Raw genomic sequence first — 21,591 nt, 5'->3', positions numbered from 1 at the left:
ATGAGTTAGAGAGGATGATTTGAATGGTAGGTCAAAACATGACATTCAAAAAACCAAAGTAATGTTCAACACTCGCAAAATTGAACAGCAGTTCACAATAGGTATCGAGGTGCTGGAAGTGGAATACGCCTACTTAGGGCAGCCAGTGACCTCTGATTCGCATGATGAGAGTGAAACTAACAAGAAGAATAAGAATAGGGTGGAGCACATATGTCGGGTTCTCTCAGATCGCGAATGATAACTTACCAATATCCCTAAAGAGAAAAGTATACAACGGCTTTACCTTACCAGTACTCACCTATGGGACAGACCAGCTGGGGACAAGATAACCGCTGGTGCTTAAGGTTAACGGAGTGGATTCTAAGAGAAGGCAAGCCTAGCAGTGGCCTACAGATAGTTGGGTGGGCGAATGAGATTAAGATATTTACGGGATACGGTGACCACAGCTGGCAACGGACAGGATTAATTGGAGAGACATGGGAGAGGTCTTTGTCCTTCAGAAAGTGTAGTCAGGCAGATAATGATGATGATGATGACCTCAATTGAACTCCTGATGTTTTTGTTAGTTATAAAGGAGGGTTACCGATTTAACAATAATGTTTAACATAACAACCGCTGCGTTTTTGTGAAAACCGCCCTAAGAGTTCTCAGAGAAATTACAAATTCCACTACATACTTCACACATTATAAGCAAAGGGTTCCTATTCCATGGACTACATGTAGTATTTTATAAAAAAATCATTTCCCTCTTGGCTAAGAAATGTAACACTACAATACTAAGGAACGCCTGAAGCAAAGTTACTCTACATTATTAGAAAACGTTACCAGAAATAGGCCACTATATCGAATGTGAGCTGCGTTACATTGAGTTCTTGAGGGAGTGTTCTAAGACGTAAGCCTTTCTTAGCTGATAAGTGTGCACGGAAGTTGCAGACGGAAATTTGTGTACGGAAAATGTCCGCACGAACTGTCAATGATAAATTGTATTCTACATAAAATAAAATGTAAATGTTGAATAACCAACAGTTCATAACAACATATATGCAATTAAATAAAAAATGAGGAATAAAAGCAAGAAAACACTCAAATAAAAAAGAAACGTAGCAATCAAAGCAGAAAATAGAAAAAATCACTAAATAGCGAAAAAACGAAAATAATAAAAAATTATAATGTATGCAGAGCGAGAGGAGAGGTTAAGTCTTTCGCATTTCCGCTATTAACAAGACCTGAGTGCAATCCTGCAAATTTTTTAAACCTTTAAACTAATCTGCTGTACACCTAAGTATTATTTGGTTTGTTCCTGACTTTCGCTTTCAAAGGGTCAGTTATAATGCTCTTGTTCACTTTTGCTAGTGCTATGTTTGCCAGTTTTGTCTGGGCACCAAGTAGCTATATCTTACATTTTGCAATAGTCTGAGCTCGGAAATCACTCCATCCAGGGTGCATGGACTGAATTTCATGAAGAAGACGCCACCCAAATTCTCCCATCCACTCGTTGCCTTCCCGCTCCCATCGTCCTCCCCTTGAGCTGCCCTCTGAAAGTGAAAGGAAGGATACACCTTCAATTTGCAACGTTCAATCATATGCTAAAAAAGGGCGGAGTAACGGCTGGGCTTGTTTTCCTAACATCGGGATGATCATGCAACTCTATAAAAAATAATCTTTCAAAGTGGAGGACTGCATGTCAGACAGTGCGTAAGCACACAACCATCATTTGTACTGGACGTAGTGGTAGTTCTTAGGGGCAAGGATGGCTGCTAAAATTTATCGCTCTCGATGACGAAATACAAAATCATTGAAATTCCAGCAGCGATTTATGGGGATTTAACAACTAGAATTTCGCCTTCATAGAAAATCGGCCGCCACGGCTTGGATCGAACCCGCCTTTTTCCGGTCAGCAACATAGCGCCATACACGCTGAGCCACCCCGGGGGCAAACGCCAGCATGAATAATGTAAAGACATCTGAGAATAATTAAGTTTAAAATTACCGAGGTCACTAATGTCTCGTTGTAGTGACGGCAGTCCAGCTGTCAGGAAGACATCAACCCGTCTTGGAAGCAAAAGCTCTTTATTTGGGCTGACTTGCGCCCGCAAAAGAACTGAATCACTCGGCGGCGGCAAAAGCAACAAACGCTCTCGTCAGTCGTCGAACTAAGAATGCCCGCTGCTCGCGGCATCGTTCAATTTAAAGCCGGAAAGCAAGCTTCGAAATAACAGGTCGAGATCTTCTAGAGTAATCTGGAAACACGTACATGCAGCTTTTCACGGCTGTGATCAATCGAGATTAGTCCGGTCGCTTCTCGCGTCACGAAAAAAAAATGATAACACCCCTCTCCTGCGGCCTTGCGCGAACGAACGGACACTGCAATGATACGTGGCATTACCCCCCTCCAAAAGAAGCATCGTCTCGTTGCTTTAAAATGAAAATAAACACGGCGAATGCAAACTCCGAGTCATTAAGCGTTCATAATAGGGTTTAAGGCGTACGACATGTACGACTTCCGGGCGTGTGCGTCGTCGCTGAGAGGCTGTCGTGCCGTCAGGGATGACTTCGTAGTCTAGGTCACCGATGCGGCGGAGAACCCTGTACGGGCCAAAGTAGCGTCGCAGGAACTTTTCACTCAGTCCACGGCGGCGATTTGGTGTCCATATCCAAACACGATCACCTGGCTTGTCGGCGCAGATTGTAGCGTCGGGCGTCGCTGTGCGGCTGGTCTTCAATGCGAAGCCGCGCAAGTCTTCGGGCTTCCTCGGCGCGATGAATGTAGGCGGCGACGTCGAGGTTGCCTCCGTCGGAAACGTGCGGGAGCAGTGCGCTGAGTGTTGTCGTGTACTTCCTGCCGTATACCAGCTGGAATGGGGTGAACCTGGTTGTCTCCTGGACGGCAGTATTATAGGCGAAGATCACTTAGAGCAGAATGGAGTCCCACATCTTGTGTTCGGCGTCGATGTACATGGAGATCATGTCTGCGATGGTCTTGTTCAGACGCTCTGTGTGTCCGTTGGTTTGCGGATGATATGGAATTGTCCTCCGATGGCTTGTCTGGCTGTAGTTTAAAATGGCTTGCGTCAGCTTCGCTGTAAACGCCGTTCCTCTGTCTGTGATGAGCACTTCGGGGGCGCCGTCTCACAGGAGAATTTGTTCGACAAAAAAGTTTGCGACTTTTATGGCGGTACCACTACGAAACGCTTTTGCCTCGGCGTAGCGGGTCATGTAGTCGGTGGCCATGATGATCCACTTGTTACCTGATGATGAAGTCGGAAAGGGGCCGAGGAGGTCCATCCTTATTTGCTGAAAGGGCTTAGTTGGTGGTGGTATTGGGTTCTGGAGTCCGGCTGGTCTAGTAGGAGTTTTGCGTCGCTGACACTCACGGCACATTTTCACGTAATGGGAAACGTCAGTAGCTAGCCGCGGCCAATAATACCTTTCCTGGATGCGGTCCAACGTGCGAGAAATCCCGAGATGCCCTGCAGTCAGCTCATCTTGACATGCCTGCATAATTTCTTGCCTCAGATTTTTGGGAACGACAAGAAGATGCACTGTCCTGTTGGGCGCGAAGTTCTTCTTCAGGAGGACATTATTGTGAAGGACGATAGTTGCCGCATGAACCTTCGGGGAGGCGATGCGATCTTGCCTTTCAGATAATCAACAAGGCTTTGCAACTCAGGATCCGAGCGCTGCTGCTGCCCGAAACTGCTGGCGCTTTCTGTCCTAAGAAAGCGTCGCCGTCTTCCTCTTCCGGTGCTGCGTCGACGGGGGCTCGTGACAAGCAGTCTGCGTCGGAATGCTTGCGGCCAGATTTGTACAGGTAAGGGCGAAATTTCGACGTGGCCCAAATAATGGCGAGACATTCTTTCTCCGTGCTCGAATAGTTGACCTCGGCTTTCGACAGGGAACGGCTAGCGTACGCGACAACTTTCTCCGGTCTTCCATTTTTCTGAACGAGGACCGCTCTTAAGCCCACACTGCTTGCATCGGCATGGATTTCGGTTTCGCCGTTTTCACCAAGGTGTCCGAGCACAGGAGGGGACTGTAAGCGGCGCTTCAACTCTTTGAAAGCTTCTTCTTGCGGCCTTTTCCATTTAAAAGGTACGTAAGCCTTGGTGAGTTGGGTCAAAGGTTCAGCGATGCACGAAAAGTTCTTGACAAATCGCCGGTAATAAGCGCACAATCCAAGGAATCTGCGTATAGCTTTCTTGTCATTAGGCTGTGGAAACTCTGCGATCGCAGCCGTCTTCTGGGTGTCTGGGCGAACTCCATCCTTGCTTACGACGTGACCAAGGAACAGCAGCTCCGTGTAGGGGAAGTGGCACTTCTCTGCTTTCAGTGTTAGGCCTGAAGACTTGATTGTTTCCAGCACTATCCGAAGCCTTCTGAGGTGGTGTTCAAAGCTTGAGGAGAAGACAACAACGTCATCTAAGTAGACTAGGCAAATTTGCCACTTCAAGTCTGCGAGCACCGTATCCATTACACGGTGGAACGTCGCTGGGGCAGATCAGAGGCCGAATGGCATCACCTTGAACTCGAAGAGTCCGTCTGGTGTGATGAACGCAGTCTTCTCACGATCTCTTTCGTAGACTTCAATTTGCCAGTAGCCGCTCTTCAGGTCCATCGATGAGAAGTACTTAGCGTTGCACAGCCGATCCAATCTGTCGTCGATGCGGGGGGAGGGGGTAGGCATACTTCTTCGTAATGCTGTTCAGGCGGCGGTAATCGACTCAAAAGCGAATGGTTAGGGTGCCGTCTTTTTCACTAGGACGACTGGTGCTGCCCAGGGGCTCCTCGACGGCTGCATGACGTCGTCACGAAGCATTTCGTCAACTTGCTCGCGGATAGCTTGGCGTTCTAGCGGCAATACGCGGTAGGGGCTCTGTCGCAGTGGTCGGGCGTGTTCGTCTGTGACATCGGTGCTTGGCAAGTCCGGTTCGTCGCACATCCGATGCTGATGAGAAGCAGCCTCTGTACTTTTGAAGAAGACTGCGTATTTGGCCGTATCTGCTCCGTGGTAATGCTGGGTTGATATCAAACATTGGTTGATGGCCTTGGTCAGGTGGTTCTACGGGTTGGTCGGTTCAAAAATATTTCTCTGATATCTGCCTGCTCGTCGAGGAAAGCGATCATCGCAACTTTGTTTAGATGCCGGTATTCTTCGGTGAAGTTGGTTAGCAACACCTGGGCTTAGCCATTTCGGATTTGGGCGACTCCCCTTGCGACACCCAGTCCTCGATCCAGGAGTAACTGGGTGTTCCCCTCGACGGCGCCTTCAGCAGTTTCGATGTCTCCAGTACCTTTGCGGGCGAGGACACTTGATCTGGACGGCAGGCACAATGCTTCGTCGAGGACGTTTACGGCAACGTGATGAGTCGCGCTCGTCGCAACAGGTATGGCTTTGTCCGTGGAAAGCTTCATCGACTTAGATCGAAGATCGATGATCACTCGACGTTCATTCAGGAAGTCCATTCCCAAAATCACGTCTCGCGAGCATTTCTGTAGGACCAGGAAGGTTGTAGCATAGGTTCGCCCATTTACTATAACTCTAGCGGTGCAGCATCCTGACGGCGTAATAAGGTTACCACCTGCGGTGCGGATCAGCGGGCCATGCCAAGTTGTTGTCACTTTCCTGAGTCGGACAGCGAGTGGGCCGCTCATGACAGAGAAGTCAGCTCCCGTGTGTAAGGAGATAGCGCCACCCAGCGTCAAATGTGTGGCAGAAGAGAAGCACGAGGAGCGCGTGCGGAGGGGTACGCCGGGACAGGTGGAAGAGGATTACGGGGCAGATAAGAGAAGAGCGCGGTGGGCGACGGACGTGGACGAGTTCTGCTGGCTCCCCGAGTTCCTGGCTTGGGCCTTAGCCGCAGACTTCCGGGCTACCAGACCTGGACATTCATTGTCGAGAGCCTCAACCACCAGGCCCAGGCGCCACTCTTCTCCGTCCATCCGTCAGCTGCTCCACACAGGCCGCCTCTGGCGCCTACGTGACCTTTCCGGGATGCGTGTTTATTTTTCAGCGCAAGCCCAGCCAGGCCACTGCTCATTGGCTCGCTGTACTGTGCACGTCGCTTCCGCTCCAATTAGTAAAGCAAGCATTAAAAGTAAATGGCTGTTCTAAAGAACTATCTACACAAACGTTTCATATGCATACAAAATATAATGAATCTTTGAGAAACTAGATTTGAACGTTTAGTTTGGTAACGTGACTATATTGCAATCACGTGACATGACGTGACTTTTGTCAACAGTCAAAATGGCCCCTTTAAAGGTCGTCGCGGCAAGTCACGGTAGAGTGCCATGGTTACAGGTTCTAGAGCACTGTGTCACGGTGTTTTCGGGCAGTTGTACGCAAGTGGTTCCAAGACCAGTGCAAGCCGCCTAGCTGGATCCAGGATACTTGCCTCTGAATGGTTAAAGTGCGCCGATTCCAAGGTGCTTTGCAAGCCGCGCGGTTGGATGCTAGATATGCGTATTGCATTCGTAGGACGTACGCGGTGGCGATGTAACGAAGCGTTTGTGGCCGTGTTGCAAGCGTTTCTAATTCCTGTGAGGATCACCACGGACAGCGCCGAGTAACAGCTGCTCACCTTGGAGAAAGGAGGCTGCTCATGGTGAATTTCCTGTGCGTGCAGCATAAGCTACACAGCACAGTGACAGTGTCCGAGAAGTGAAAGTGGTTGCGGTCGGAGCAAGTGCTTCTCCGCCGAGGCAGAGAAGTGCGCACGTGCGAAGGCTCACTACGCATGCAGTGTGTTCCGAATGCTGAAATGAATTTGGCGCTGTGCAGCTAGTCGTACTGTTTGCAGTGATCGCGACCGAAGCGACCGTTGTTATACGCATATCTCTTTTGCAATAACTGTCTGCAGGGAGGAAGCCTGTTTACATATTACAGTGACAACTACTGTGCACTGCTAGGGAAACGCTCGTCCCATCCTGTCTCTTCTCTCGTGATCGTCCTTTTTTGCGCCTTCCCCTGGCCAAATTTTTTTCTATCACAAATGTAAAACAACTGCTGTGTGCTATTTTGAATAACTCACTAATAATTTAAAATATATAACCTTAGCTATTTGAAAAATGTGATTTAGTAATTATGACGGTTGTTAGCAGCTTGTACTGCAGCCTGGCTTGTTCCACTCAGTGTGTTCGACTTGATAGAGGATTCGTGTGCAGTGTGCAAGTTAGCCTGAATGCAACTACTGTGCGCATATATTTATTTATTTGGAACACTGCCAGCCTCTGGTTAAAACTTTAGCAGCGGGGCATTACATGTATCATAGTAAAGGATAACATTTCAAAAAGCAGCTGTGCAAAGGACATATTTATATGCCGTGATATTACCTGAAATAGAGGAAAGTTCTCGATGACCACATTATGCATAATAGAGCATTTTATTCGTTTGCCCGAGTGAACGAGTCAGTAGGCACTTTATTAGATCAATTTATTTTAATATTTATTATACCTCGACGGTCCTAAGTGGCAATACCTGAATGGTGAACTTTGACATGGTGAGGCAAGTAGGAGCTTGATGAGTTTGCAATGTACTAATAAGGGAATAATTACTCATTAGCATCCAAGCGCAGCCATATAGCTGCAAAGAAAAGCTTTGTAGCTCTTTTTGTAGCCGTATGGCCGTGCTTGGGTGGATGCCAATGAGTAATGACTGCCTTATTAGAAATCATTTCAACCTTGAGGGATTCGTCTAAAATATTGGACCAACACCGCTCCCATTTCGAGCTCGCCCCATCATATGCTAGCCATCCCGGTTCGCGCACTTGGTAGGGCAACTGCCCCAGTGAGGCAGTAGTCCCGGGTTCGAACCCCAGACTAGGGTAACTTTTCCTCTAACTACAAAGTTTCTGTGGAACCTGAGTAGCTTTCTTTTGTAGCCGTATGGCTACGCTTGGGTGTGTGATAATGAATTACTCCCTTATTACAAACGTTCTCCACACTGGGGGATTCCTCAAAAATATTGGACTTGCATTGTCATTAACTGCATGGATTTCTACAGTGACCAGTGCGAAGGACAAGAGGTTAGCAAGCATAGCCTTGCGAGATGGAAGACCATTCTAGCCTTTCGTGGCAAAAACAAAATTGAATCTTGAAATGCAATGACATAAGCTAAGGAAGGGACAGTGCTTGTGCAGCTAGTGCAGAAGGAACCATGAGCAGGAAAAGATTAGTTGGTTATGTGACAGTAAAGAGCAAAAAAAAAACCTGCAGTTTCTACATGAGATGAAGAAATTAGAAGATTCATCTTTAGTGCTGTGACGCTGGAGCTTCTACAATAGTCTGAGAGAATAAAACAAGCAGCTCAGTTCTGAATTCATCCCAGGATCTGAGAAGAATTAGATTTATGCCATGTGGCATAACAATATTCTGCTGATGCCACACAGGAGTTTTGAATGCAAGCAACATGGAAGACGGTGATAAGGACATGCTATGGTGTAAATATCCTGGGCTGTGGGTAGTTGTATAAGTTGTATAAGGTAGTTGTATCAGGAATTGCTCCAAAGCGACCTAAACAGGATTGAAAGCCGGTGTTCCACATGGCTAATGATGCTCAATGTAACAAAATGCAAATACATGCAGGTATCACGCAAGTGCACTAATATCGACTACACGTATTCACTCAGTTCAACCATCCTCACTAAAGCCGAATCATACTGGTATCTTGGAATCCATATCACGAGCAACCTCACTTGGTCCGAGCACATCACGAAGATTGCTGCTGATGCATCGAAAACACTCGGCTTTATCAGACGTCACCTCAGTTTCTCCCCTTCTTCCATTCGCAGCCAAGCCTACAAAACTTTCATCCGTAGCAAACTTGAATTTGCATCCCCAATATGGAACCTACATCAAGCCTACTTAATAGCCAGCCTAGAAGCCGTCCAAAACCGTGCAGCCCGCTTTATTTCCTCCAACTATGACACCCGCTCTAGCATTACCAAAATAAAATTATCTGCCAACATCGAGCCTCTCGCGCATAGGCGTAAAATTGCCCGTTTATCATTATTGCATAAATTGTACTATTGTTTTCCCTCACTTCGAGACTCCCTTCTGCTCCCTCCCCTCCGAACATCACGCCGTCTTTTCAACTCCATGAGCATCCTAAGACTCCATGGCTCCTCAAACGCATTTAACAAGTCATTTCTGCCTCTTGCCATTGAAGAATGGAATTCACTACTCGAATGTATTGTCACTGAACGCGATGCTCTTAAATTCCACCAATTGCTGTCATTTCACTTGAAATCCCAATGTGGGTTTCCTTTGTTGCCTTTGCGTTTTATTTTGATGTTATGATTGTTTGATCTACTACTGCACCTGCCTGCCTGATTTATAAACGTGTATTTCTTTTTTTCTCTTCCCCAAGCAACGAATGTTTCACTGTATTCTTTTTTATCACTGTTTTTTTCACTGTTTCACTGTATATTTTTTTGACCTAATAATGTCATTACTTGTTTCGATGTTGCCCCCCCCCCCTATGTAATACCCCTCCAGGGGGCTTTAAGGGTCAATAAATGATGATGATGATGATGAAGGATTGTTAGGTGAGACCATGTTACATTGTCAGCCAGTTCGGGTATCCACCGAGATATGTGACAGTTACTACGTCATTTCCTTTCCTCAAAAACCAATTTTTTTTCAGTATGCAGTGAATATGCCTTTCTCAGTAAGGCCTTAAGTAGGCAAGATGTAGTTATCCTGAAAGTAAAAAAACGTTAGTGCATTCTTAATAACATTAGCAAACAGGCTAGTCGAGAGCATCCGAAATATTGTTCTGAGAACTGAAATACTGTTATTGATTGCAGAGGGCAGACTCCATAGTCGTCAATAAAGGCACGTTAGGAAACACTGATAGGAAGCTCATATTGCATTTAATAAAACCTCGGGCCCAAGGGCAATGCCTTGGGGACACCCGAGATTACAGGAAAAAAGCAGGACGCGTAAGAATTAGTATGGGAATTCTGTTGACGGCTGGCTGTTAAAGCTTGGAATCAGTTTATAGCAACTGGATTCAAGTTATAGCATGAGAAATTACGCCTAATTTATATAAATGAGGGATTTTATAACACGCTCTTTCAAAGCCCAGAAAGAAAAGCATTAAGGGGGATGTTGCCGCTGAGGGAGAATAAGAGCAAGTTGGCTATCGCAGGAATGCTTTCTAAAGCCTTGCCAATTTGGATGAAACAACTTAATTGGTCTTAACATTATAGCACTACAAGAGTATAAATTATGTTTACAATTGGGCGCACATGCCAACGGCACAAATTGGGTCATAGGTGCTGGGCGATGATTGGCAAGACACATACAGGGGCTAAGCTATGATGAGACAGGAGGCTATCTTCATGGCATGCACAAGATATATGTGCACACTGTGTCCTGTCCAGCTGTTGCATTCTCCAAGATTCACAGGGCTTAAGTGTGCTGTCGGGTAAACTGCTGGAAAGACGGCATGTCGACGATGTACTAAGGATGAGAATGACAGAACAAGAATGGCTACTGGGTGCGGTGGTGGTGATGTTCTTTCCTGTCGTCTTTGTTCTTTGTAGTTTCACTAGCTCCACAGGCCTTGTTTTCCTATCCGCTGTTTCAAAGTGGTGTCAGGTAAAGCCAATTGTTACTCTACAACCACCAAACTGCTGTGCCATACTTTAATCAGCTTTCATAATTTGCAATGGCAAATTTACTTCATAAGTCGTCTAGGCAAATAACACAGCTGAATAACTTGTGTCATCATCAGGACTAAAAATAACTATAATTTCATTTATACAGTCATGCCTCGTTAATACAGACCCCATTATGGATTCAAATTATGGACAGTATTTCTGGGGGCAAAACTTTTTCAATGCACTCACATCTCAATAACATGAAAACTCGCTCATAACACAGTGGACAGACTGAAAATAAATACAGCTCTTTGTCGCATAATTGTGCAGAGTGCAAAGACTGTTAAGACTTCTTGAATTTGAGTAGATAAGTCAAGCACAGCCTGAATCATATGCTTTTTTACACACAATTGCCATCATACTGCTTGTCGCACTGTGTGCAGAGAGTTTTGTGTTAACCCATGAACTGCCAGGCCCAGCGACTCCTCCTGCTCAAACACTTTCTGGATGCCAAAGCACTTCTTTTTCTGGTGTCAAAAGCATTGTCAGTGCTCGGCGACTCACATCCTGGCTCAGATTACTCATTGCACAAAATAAATTAAGCTGCTTAACAATAAAGAACAGAGTCGCAAGCTTACATTATAGGCTCACAGATGCCTCTCCGCAACCCACAATGCTATAGCACTTTTTAAACGGAGTGCACCATGTCACAACCTAAACCGAGAACTACTCCTCTGGCTCAGCCCACCATCATGCAGAGAAGTTTGTGTTGTCACCAATTCTTCATGCAAATATTTTTGCAGACATAGGTCCACACAGCAGGCAGGAAATAAAAAAAAAACGACGCTCCACAAGAGACCACTGCACTACACACCGATGTTTTCGCACGTCGTAACCCGAGCATCCATAATCACAAAATGTACTGTATGAAGCAGCAACACGCCGAAGAATGGCGACGCTGTTGTTGTCGCGGAAGAAAACAGTTCGACGGCCGCGCAGCCAGGATCGCGTCACGTCGCACACACAGCAGTTTCGAAGCACAGTACCTACACGAAGCGCGATCAAAATCGGTGATGGATACGTAACAGAAACAACGTCGTATAACAACGCTCGCTTCGGTTGCAATCACTGCAACCAGTACGACTAGCTGCACAACGCCAAATTCATTTCAGCATTCGGAACACACTGCATGCGTAGTGAGCCTTCGCACGTGCGCACTTCTCTGCCTCGGCGGAGAAGCACTTGCTCCGACCGCAACCACTTTCACTTCTCGGACACTGTCACTGTGCTGTGTAGCTTATGTACGCACAGGAAATTCACTATGAGCAGCCTCCTTTCTCCAAGGTGAGCAGCTGTTACTCGTCGCTGTCCGTGGTGATACTCATAGGAATTAGAAACGCTTGCAACACGGCCACAAACGCTTCGTGACATCGCCACTGCGTAGGTCCTACGTCGGTTTGAAGATACGCATATCTAGCATCTAACCGCGCGGCTTACATAGCACTTTGGAATCGACGCACTTTAACCATTCAGAGGCAAGTATCCTGGATTCAACTAGGCGGCTTGCACTAGCCTTGGAACTACTTGCTTACAACTGCCCGAAAACCACGCCGAAAACACCGAGACACCGAGCGGCCATTTTGACTGTTGACAAAAAGTGACGTCATATCACGTGATCGCTCTCTTGGGCGTCGTCTGCTCGTGTGCGCCTAGTCACGTGACCAAACTAAACGTTGAAATCTAGTTTCTCAAAGATATATTATATTTTGTACGCATACGAAACGTTTGTGTAGATAGTTTTCTAGAACAGCCATTTACTTTTAATGCTTGCGTACTGATCGGAGCGGAAGTGACGTGCACAGTACAGCGAGCCAATGAGCAGTGGCCTGGCTGGGCTTGCGCTGAAAAATAAACACGCTCCCGGGATACCAGACCTGGGAACCGTGCCGGGAGCCCACGGACGCTGACGCGGCGGTAGCGTTGAAGGCCAACGGGGAAACGCCGGCAACAGTGCATCGACACTGGAACGCCAAGAGACTCCTTGACTGCCCGACACCCAGCCAGTCCTCCCCGCTCGTTGCTCGAATAAGAGACAAGTAGTGCGACTTTTCTTTTTGACTTTCTTTCTCCTGTATTTTTCGTAAGCACTTTGTTCTGTTCCCCCGTGTGTTTCTCCCGTGTGTTGTTGCGTTGCTCTCTTGTTCCTTTCCTTTTTTCACGCCCATACTGAAATTGGTTTCCTTTCCTATAAAAGCCGCCTCGTTTATTGTTTGTACTTTTGTGTGTGTGTAAAATACAACCTGCAATCTCCCACGATCCTCACAAATTTGGCGTCCACTACGACAGGACGAGGTCGGTTTGTATTTCTTTGCCTGGTGTGTTAATTTAGGCACAGTATGAGCGCGTCAGAGTTGGTTGCTTTAGGCGAGCGCATGGGCTTGTGCGGCGCGGAGTTAGGAGCGTGGGTGGAGGACAAGCTTCGTAAGGCACGGGAAGAGAGAGCCGCTGAGCGTGAAGCTGCGAAGCAGAAATTGGAGTTAGAGGCACGGAATTTAGATACGGAGAAACAGAAATTGGAGTTAGAGGCGCGGAACTTGCAGCTACAAATAAGGCTCATTCATGGAGGGTGGCGCAAATCCTCCAAGTGACCGTGGAGAGCGTAGCGTTGCACCAGCCAGCTCCATTGACCCGCACGCACTCATACCACAGTATAATGAGGCACGGGATGACCTCGATGCCTACTTAAAGAGGTTTGAGCATGTGGCCACGGGGCAGGGTTGGCCAAAAGAAAAGTGGGCAACGGCGTTAAGCTTGTGCCTTGGCGGCGAAGCACTTAGGGTCTTCGGTCGGCTCTCGCCTGAGGATTCCGTGGATTATGACAAAGCGAAGCTTGCCTGGCTTCAGAGGTTTAGGTTCACCGCGGAAGGGTACCGAGAGAAGTTTCGCCAGAGCAAGCCCCAGGATGGTGAAACGGCCTCGCAATATGCTGCCAGGTTGTTTAGTTTCTTAGACCGTTGGGTCGAGATGCGGGGAGAAGGCCGCACTTTTGAAGTGGTTCGCGAGATGGTCGTGAGCGAGCAATTCCTGAACAACTGTCATTCCCGTTTAGCCCTTTTCTTACGTGAGCGGGTGGCAAGACAGTTTGCAAGCTGGCGGAGACTGCCGATCATTTTCTCGAAGCACAACGGCAAAATAACTTGTTGGTCTTTAAAGAAAAGGGGCAGCACACGATAGGTAAAGCCAAAGACGAGATTTCAGGTCCACAGTCCCGCCTTCGGTGTTTTCTTTGCGAGAAGACTGGGCACAAGGCGTCGGATTGTCGGACAAAGCCGAAGCAATTGTATTGCACCTGGTGCCACGAGGTAGGACATGATGCCCAGTCATGCAAAGCTAAGAGACCAGGAGACCGTGAGGAGTCCGCCTGTTGCATGACACCTCGATATTCACATCCCGATAACCCTGCAGAGGTAACGCGCGTAGAGGGCCAGTTAGGGGAGATGGTCTGTCCTTCCAACCCGGTGGAAACTGCTATGCCCGTGGGGCACGGTGAGGTGTTCGGCCAGCCTGGTTCGGTATTACGGGATACGGGCAGCACCGGCATTGTTGTGCGTGAGTCCCTTGTACCGGCAGCGGCACTTACAGGGAAAAAGGCTACATTATTCTTGGCCAGTGGGAGCCGTGTAGAAGTTCCGGAAGCGGAGGTGGTGATTTCTTCACCATACTTCTCGGGTAAGGCCATCGCGCGGTGCTTGTCTACACCCTTGTACGACATCATAATAGGCAATGTCCCTGGCGCTAAAGCTCCATTCTCGGTCGGCCCGCCAGTTCTAACTGATCAGGCAGTTTCCCTTGCCATGACGAGTTCGGTCGATGTTCCTTCCCTTACGGTGACAGCAAAGGTTTCAGAGAGTAGTAAAAGCCGCACTCTGAACACCCTCCACTTGTCACGGCCGGAGTTTCGCCTCAAACAGGAAGAAGACCCGACCTTAGAGGTGTGTCGCCGGAAGTTGGGGCAAATATTTCGTGGCAAGGGACAGAGCGCCCACTCTTTTGACACAGATGACGGTGTTCTTTTCCGGTCATACCAAGTGTGTCCTGGCCGAGTCGTTGAGCAAGCGGTGGTACCGAAGGGCTTACGCAAGCAAGTTCTTAAGTTGGCGCATAAGAGTGCATTATCCGGCCATCAAGGAATACGGCAAACAATAGCTAGGGTGCTCAGTGAGTTTTACTGGCCCGGTGTACAGGCTGACATTAAGAGTTATGTCAGATCGTGTGATATGTGTCAACGGACTGTGTCGAATGCAAGGGAGAACAGAGTGAATAACATCGTAGGACGGGAACATGTAAAATCATGGTGGAGACCGAGGTCGGTTTGGAGAAAACGGTTTCACAAAAGAAAACGGAAGTACTAGCTGAAAGAGTTCTCGCGAGGGTGAAGTGGTTTGATGTGAAGAATGGAATACGGAAGAATGGAGCCCACACCTGTTCTTTTGGAATTGTTTTTGTTTGTTCATGTTTGTTTTGAGTGTCGGCTATCTACTTTTTATGCCTTCCGTGTTTCTTCGCCCTCTATGGACACTTTACGTTGACATTTCATATACTCTCTGTGCTGTGTGTGCGAATGTCTGTGGACGCTTCGAGCATTGACAACCATCGTATTATGTGTGGCGTGTAGTGTGCGCGCTGTGGTGTGGTGTTCTGTGGTGCGATCGTCGAACGCGTCTGGGGTCGCTCTCCTGAAGTTGAGTTCTTTCCCTTGGAAAAAACTTCCGAAGAGGGGGCCTTCTGTAAGGAGATAGCGCCACCCAGCGTCAATTGTGTGGCAGAAGAGAAGCACGAGGAGTGCGTGCGGAGGGGTACGCCGGGACAGGTGGAAGAGGATTACGGGGCAGAGAAGAGAAGAGCGCGGTGGGCGACAGACGTGGACGAGTTCTGCTGGCTCCCCGAGTTCCGGGCTTGGGCCTTAGCCGCAGACGTCCGGGCTACCAGACCTGGACATCCATCGTCGAGAGCCTCAACCACCAGGCCCAGGCGCCACTCTTCTCCGTCCATCCGTCAGCTGCTCCACACAGGCCGCCTCTGACGCCTACGTGACCTTTCCGGGATGCCAGACCTGGGAACCGTGCCGGGAGCCCACGGACGCTGACGCGGCGGTAGCGTTGAATGCCAACGGAGAAACGCCGGCAACAGTGCATCGACACTCGAACGCCAAGAGACTCCTTGACTGCCCGACACCCAGCCAGTCCTCCCCGCTCGTTGCTCGAATAAGAGACAAGTAGTGTGACCATGGGCGTCCGGAGGGGGGGGGGGGGGGGGCAAGGGGGGGCGGCTGCACTCCTCTGGAAAATCACTCACTCGAACGGTGAGTGATGGCCGCACGCCAGGGGAGGTGGTGCGCTCAGCCAAAAGGGTAAAAGCAGCCCCGCTTTCACGCTTTGGGTCACATCTGCGAAATGCCGCGTCCGGGCGCGCGTCTTTACGCCGTTTTCAAACCACACCATCGTTAGCTCTGTTGAAGGGCGACCTGTTGCAGACATACAGCGGCACCGGCGAGCATGTGTTTCGTGTCGCCTTGAGATGGGTGTCTGTTTCTTTGATCTAGACAGATAGCGACACGGAGGCAGACAGTGCACAGGGCATCTTGTTCTCGCCTTCGTTACGCCGGCCACCGATGAATTCTTCAGGAGGGAAGGACAAATCAGCCGTGTCCACTCCGCTTTGTCGGACTGCTCAGGGGCAAGCGGGCGATGAGTTGGCGCCGCCGCTCGCTGTCTCCTCCGATCCACGGCAGAGCGCAGTTCGGTAGAAGCGCCGCTTTCAGAATCTTCGGCAAAGGGGATTAGCTGCTTTTGTCCACGGCGACGCAGTCTCTAGAGGCGCCCCCACGCCAGCGTTCCTTGCGTCTTCTCCGAAAACCAGCGCCTTTGGTCAGCGCAGCCCGATGGCGCCTGCCTGGCTCGCCTGTCACCTCTGGCTGGGTCTCAAATCACAACAGCGCCCATGTACTGTGCGATGTCAGTGCATGGTAAAGAGACCCAGGTGGTCGACATTATCCGGAACTCTGTACTACTCCGTCCCTCATAGCCTGAGTCGTTTTGGGGCTCTGATCCCCATAAAAACACCAAAACAAATTTTCCTACCGGAGTGGCGAGTATCCCTTCCCCTCGGAAGTCGCGCGGAAGTAAGCCCTTGCACGTGTGCGCGCCGCTGTGTTTGTGCTTCGGTGTTTTTAGTGGCCGGTTATCAACGAAGCTGAAAACAACCAAGACAGCGGACGAGAAAACGACGAGCGGCGAACAGTGGGTGTGCGGTTGCTCGACTGTGCGGATGGGCGAGCAAGATGGAGCGAGGTGTATGAAGCTGCGAGCGTGCATTTTTCTTTTAAATAACTTTTCGTTATATATATAGTCATCTTTTGTTTTCAACGGACGCGTTCAACCGTTTTTCCAATCAATGTGTATGATGAGTGTGCACCGAGAGCGTGTAATGAAGCACAGAAATGATTTTATCACCCGCGTAATCACGCAATTCGCCCAGAAAAATCCGAGGCGCCTACAGTTGCTGTTCAAGGAAGACTGACTGAGTGACTGTAGTTGCGTGTTTGTGACCATATTGTGCTGTGAGCTGGTCATCAATCCGGGTGAGTCGAGAACCCGTATGCAGCAAGACTGAGCACTCTGCTCCACGAAGTGACAGTATCTTTTTGCATTTTTTTTATTAATTTTGATTGTTTCTTCGTTGATAAACTCCAATGTATCTCTCCTAGCCACGCTTTAATTTGCTGTTTGTAATTTTTCTTTCATGTGTGTATTTAACTTATTTTTTATTTATATATAAATAAATAAATTTACTCCGCAAATAGTGCCTTTTTGCTACGAACATACCCCCCCCCCCTCCGGCGCCAACTACTAATGGGGACCCCCCCTGCAAAAAATTCTGCGGACGCCCTTGAGTGTGACTACCCTTTTTGACTTTCTTTCTCCTGTATTTTTCGTAAGCACTTTGTTCTGTTCCCCCGCTTGTTTCTCCCGTGTGTTGTTGCGTTGCTCTCTTGTTCCTTTCCTTTTTTCACGCCCATACTGAAATTGGTTTCCTTTCCTATAAAAGCCGCCCCGTTTATTGTTTGTACTTTTGTGTTTGTGTAAAATACAACCGGCAATCTCCCACGATCCTCACACCGTGTCGACCAAGGCAGTGACCGCGTGACCGTCGACCGTAACTTCAATGTCACTTGTTCGCGTTCTCGCATTGTACGTTGTCTTCGGTGTCCGATCTCGGCTTCGTCGGGCAGTGAGGCTGCGGAGGGGGCGTACTCCGACGTTACTTCAATGGGCAGCGGTAAAAGCTTCAAGTCTGGCCGCGTCGTCGTCGGCGTCGTCGTCGTCGGTGTTGTCGAAGTCGGTGTTGTCGTTGTTGAGGCATGGTCTTGCGTTTTCGTCGATGGAGGATCTTTGTTATTGCGCTTAGAAGCAACCTCGCCTCCAGAGGCTGCTTTATTCAGTTTAACCTTCGGGGGCTGGGGGAGCGTCCACGCATCGCGTAGCCTCATCTAGGAGATACGAAGCGCGGTGACGATGGCGACAGGGAACGTGATAGGCGGCTGGGCGTTGAGTATTCTTCCCGACGCAAGAACTCTTCGATTTCGGCTGGTCGCTGGCCGGGTCGTGGTCGTGGAGCATCGTAAGCGAACCCTCGGATGCCCAGTCTTCAGTAGGGGCAGTGCCGGAGGACGTGACCGGCGTCGCCACAGTGGAAGCATAGTGGGCGGCGCTGGTCAGGAGTTCTCCACTCGTCGCATTTCCTCGGCTGTGTGCGACGCTCGTAGGACGGGCGGGTTGGGGCGAGAGGGCGGCGGTCTAACGCAGCTGGCTGAAGGCGATAGGGGCTTGGGTCCCGTCGTCGAGGTGCAGGACGGCGCACAGCTGCGGCGTAAGTCATGGCTGTGGGCTGCAGAGGCTGCGTGGTTGTCGGCGTCACACCCAAGGACTGCTGAACCTCATCCCGGATGACGGCTGTGAGCGATGAAAGCTGCGGACGCGTTCCCGTTAGAAGCAATCCTCGGAGCTCTTCTCGCACAATTTCACGTATAACCTCCCGGAGGTTGTCGTTGTTAGCGGTGTCCGTGAAGCTTGCTGACAAAAAGCGCCGCCGCCGGTCATACTGGGGGGCTCTGGCATCAAGAGTTTTATCCATGGTGGATGCCTCTTCGACGAACACCGCGACGGTTTTGGGTGGGTTTCGTTTGAGGCCCGCAAAGATTTGCTCTTTGACTCGTCGCATAAGAAGCTTTACTTTTTCTTCTTCTTTTATGTCTGCGTCGGCACGCCGGAAGAGACGCTTACTCTCCTCAGTGTACATTGCAACGGTCTCGTTTGGATCTTGTATGCGAGACTGTAGCAGCTGCTGGGCTCTCTCTTTTCGCACGACGTTCGTGAAGATCTTCAGAAGCTGCTCCTTGAAGGTCTCGCAGTTCGTGAGGCTAGCTTCCTCATTATCAAACCAGATTCTTGCTGATCCCTCCAAGGCGAAGAAGACGTACCTAAGCTTCGTAGCATCATCCCAGTTGTTGAAGACTGCCACACGGTCGAACTGTTCCAGCAATTCTTCGGGGTCGGCGCCAGGCGAAGCGTCGAATGTTGGTTGTACCCGGGGCTGGTGAAGAATGATTGGAGTCGTCGACTGGGGCAAGCTCATGGTGGACGTTGCTACTGGTTTTCGCTTGCGGGTAGGGTCTGGCCGAATCCAGAACTCAGGTGCGTCCGCTAGCAGGCGTCGGCTTGCGCAGTGGACTGGGGTCAGGTCTTGCGGTGAATGACTCAGAGGGCTGGCGTCACGACTTGCAGGGGTTGTCCGAAACGTAGAAGGCTACCCAGCACCTCCACCAGATGTCACGTTGTAGTGACGGCAGTCCTGCGGTCAGGAAGGCACCAAGAACACTTGGAAACGAAGCTCTTTATTTGGGCTGACTTGCGCCCACAAAAGACCTGAATACCTCGGCGGCGGCGTAAGCAACAAAGGTGCTCGTCACTCGTCGAACTACGAATATCCGCCGCTCGCCGCATCGCTCAATTTAAAGCCAGCAAGGAAACTTCCAAATAGCAGGACAAGGTCATCTGCAGTAATCTGGAAAAACCTAGATGCAGCCTTTCATGGCTGGATCAATCGAGATTAGACTGGTCGCTTCTCGCGTCACGAAAAAAAATGATAACACCCCTTTCCTGCAGCCTAGAGCGTGAACGAAAAAACTCTACAATGACACGTGGCAATATTTGTTGGTTGTAAAATGCAAGAGATTACATTTGGACAGGGTAACAGCCATCTGGTACGTCTGACAGCGCTTGAAAAGGCGCGACCGATGAGTACCATGCGCAGTCTGCAAAACACGCGAATTGGTGGAAAATGCTAGTGCTATCAACTTTCAATTGAATTCGGATTGTTGTATGGGAAACAGTCATTTATACACAATACTAAAAGCAGAAAGCACACAGCAGAACTCTGCGTGACACCAGACAGTACAAGCACGTTTCACGTACTGAGCGCTTGATACTGGAGTCCTACAAAGAAAAAGGCATGGCATCGAAGAGAATCTTGGTATATTTGTGTCATCCATCATTTTGTCGACTATTATTTTTGTCGCTGTGCAGCTCCTATATAACTCCTCCTGTGCTGCTGCTTTTATTCCTCGCATAGCTGTGTGCAGTTTAAACGATCATTCCAAAACTCACAAACATGAAAACTGCCAAAGCTAAGCTAGGTTAGTCGTGCCTGTAGCTCTGGCTAAGCCACCTTTGCCTTTTTATTTAACACAGCGCACTGCTTTCCATCGGGGAGGCCAATTGCGCTGGCTATCAATATCCACAAAAGACAGGGATCGCAGCTGAGCACCACGGCAGAAAAAATCCCGTTATCAAGACCGGGGACTTCCATGCCACTAGCATTGTGCTAGAAGAACAGCAGCAAGCCCCCCGTTTCCAGCTGAAAAAGGAGTCGGGTCCGCAAGCAAGCGGATGCAGGAAGGATGAAGGGATAACTTGGTGAAACGAAAGGGGAAGACATTGATTGAACGACTTCTGGACTGCAAGAGCGTATGAGAGCCAAGGAGACATAATGGTGAAAACGACGCTGTTGCAGCCAAAGGGAGCAGCATCAGGAAGCTCTCAAAGATCAGTGATGGCCCTTAGCTCGGGATTTAAACATGTTTAATTGCCATGGCCGGTCTTGAAAATTTCACTAAAATAATGTTTGAAGAGCTACTGAGCATTGTAAACAAAATATGGCCAGTGAGCCGTGTTTCGCATGTAAAGCGCGCAAGGAAAGCACTGCTACCTAAGAAACACTTCATCGAGTACGAAAAGTTGAGAGGCACTACGCTCTGATGATTACCGGCGCTGATGCTTTTATTCCGAACTTGAATTTCAAGTATTGTACTGCTTCAGTCAAGTACTTAAGCAGTCAGGTATCATCTAGTAATGTACCAAGTAGCACACCAATCGATTCTTCTGTACTTAAGGAAAGCTTGCTGGCACAGAAAACGAATTACGCAAAGTGATGGCTGCCTGCCCTTTTTAAATTTATACCATTGAGTACCGTAGCGTCATGCACCACAACATAATCTAATATCAGGCCGCCCGCGAAATTGCGTACATGACGCAAGCCTGGAGAGCGGATGAATATTTGTTTACTACTCGCAGATTTGAGCAGATGGGACGAGACTTAATGAGAGCAAAATCCTATCACTTGGCTGAAGTGACTAAATAGAATGCTGCTTTACGCTCCTAACGAATAGTGTACAAAAGATTCATTAATCAGTAATCTATTTAAAATAAGCACCTGGGTAGTTCTTGGGCAGGTCTTAATTACCCTTGCTATTGAGTTAAGCTGCGATATCATGTCCAACGTTCTTGGTCAAATTATTTTGAATATTCGAAAAGCTTATGGTACTGGCACCGAAACGTTGAAGGTAATGGTATATTCTTGCCATATGTAG

Source organism: Amblyomma mixtum, chromosome 9, assembly GCF_055824585.1.
Source record: "Amblyomma mixtum isolate Tamu chromosome 9, ASM5582458v1, whole genome shotgun sequence".
NCBI lineage: Eukaryota > Metazoa > Arthropoda > Arachnida > Ixodida > Ixodidae > Amblyomma > Amblyomma mixtum.
The sequence above is the reverse complement of the archived record's forward strand: the minus strand, read 5'-3'. Positions refer to the sequence as shown.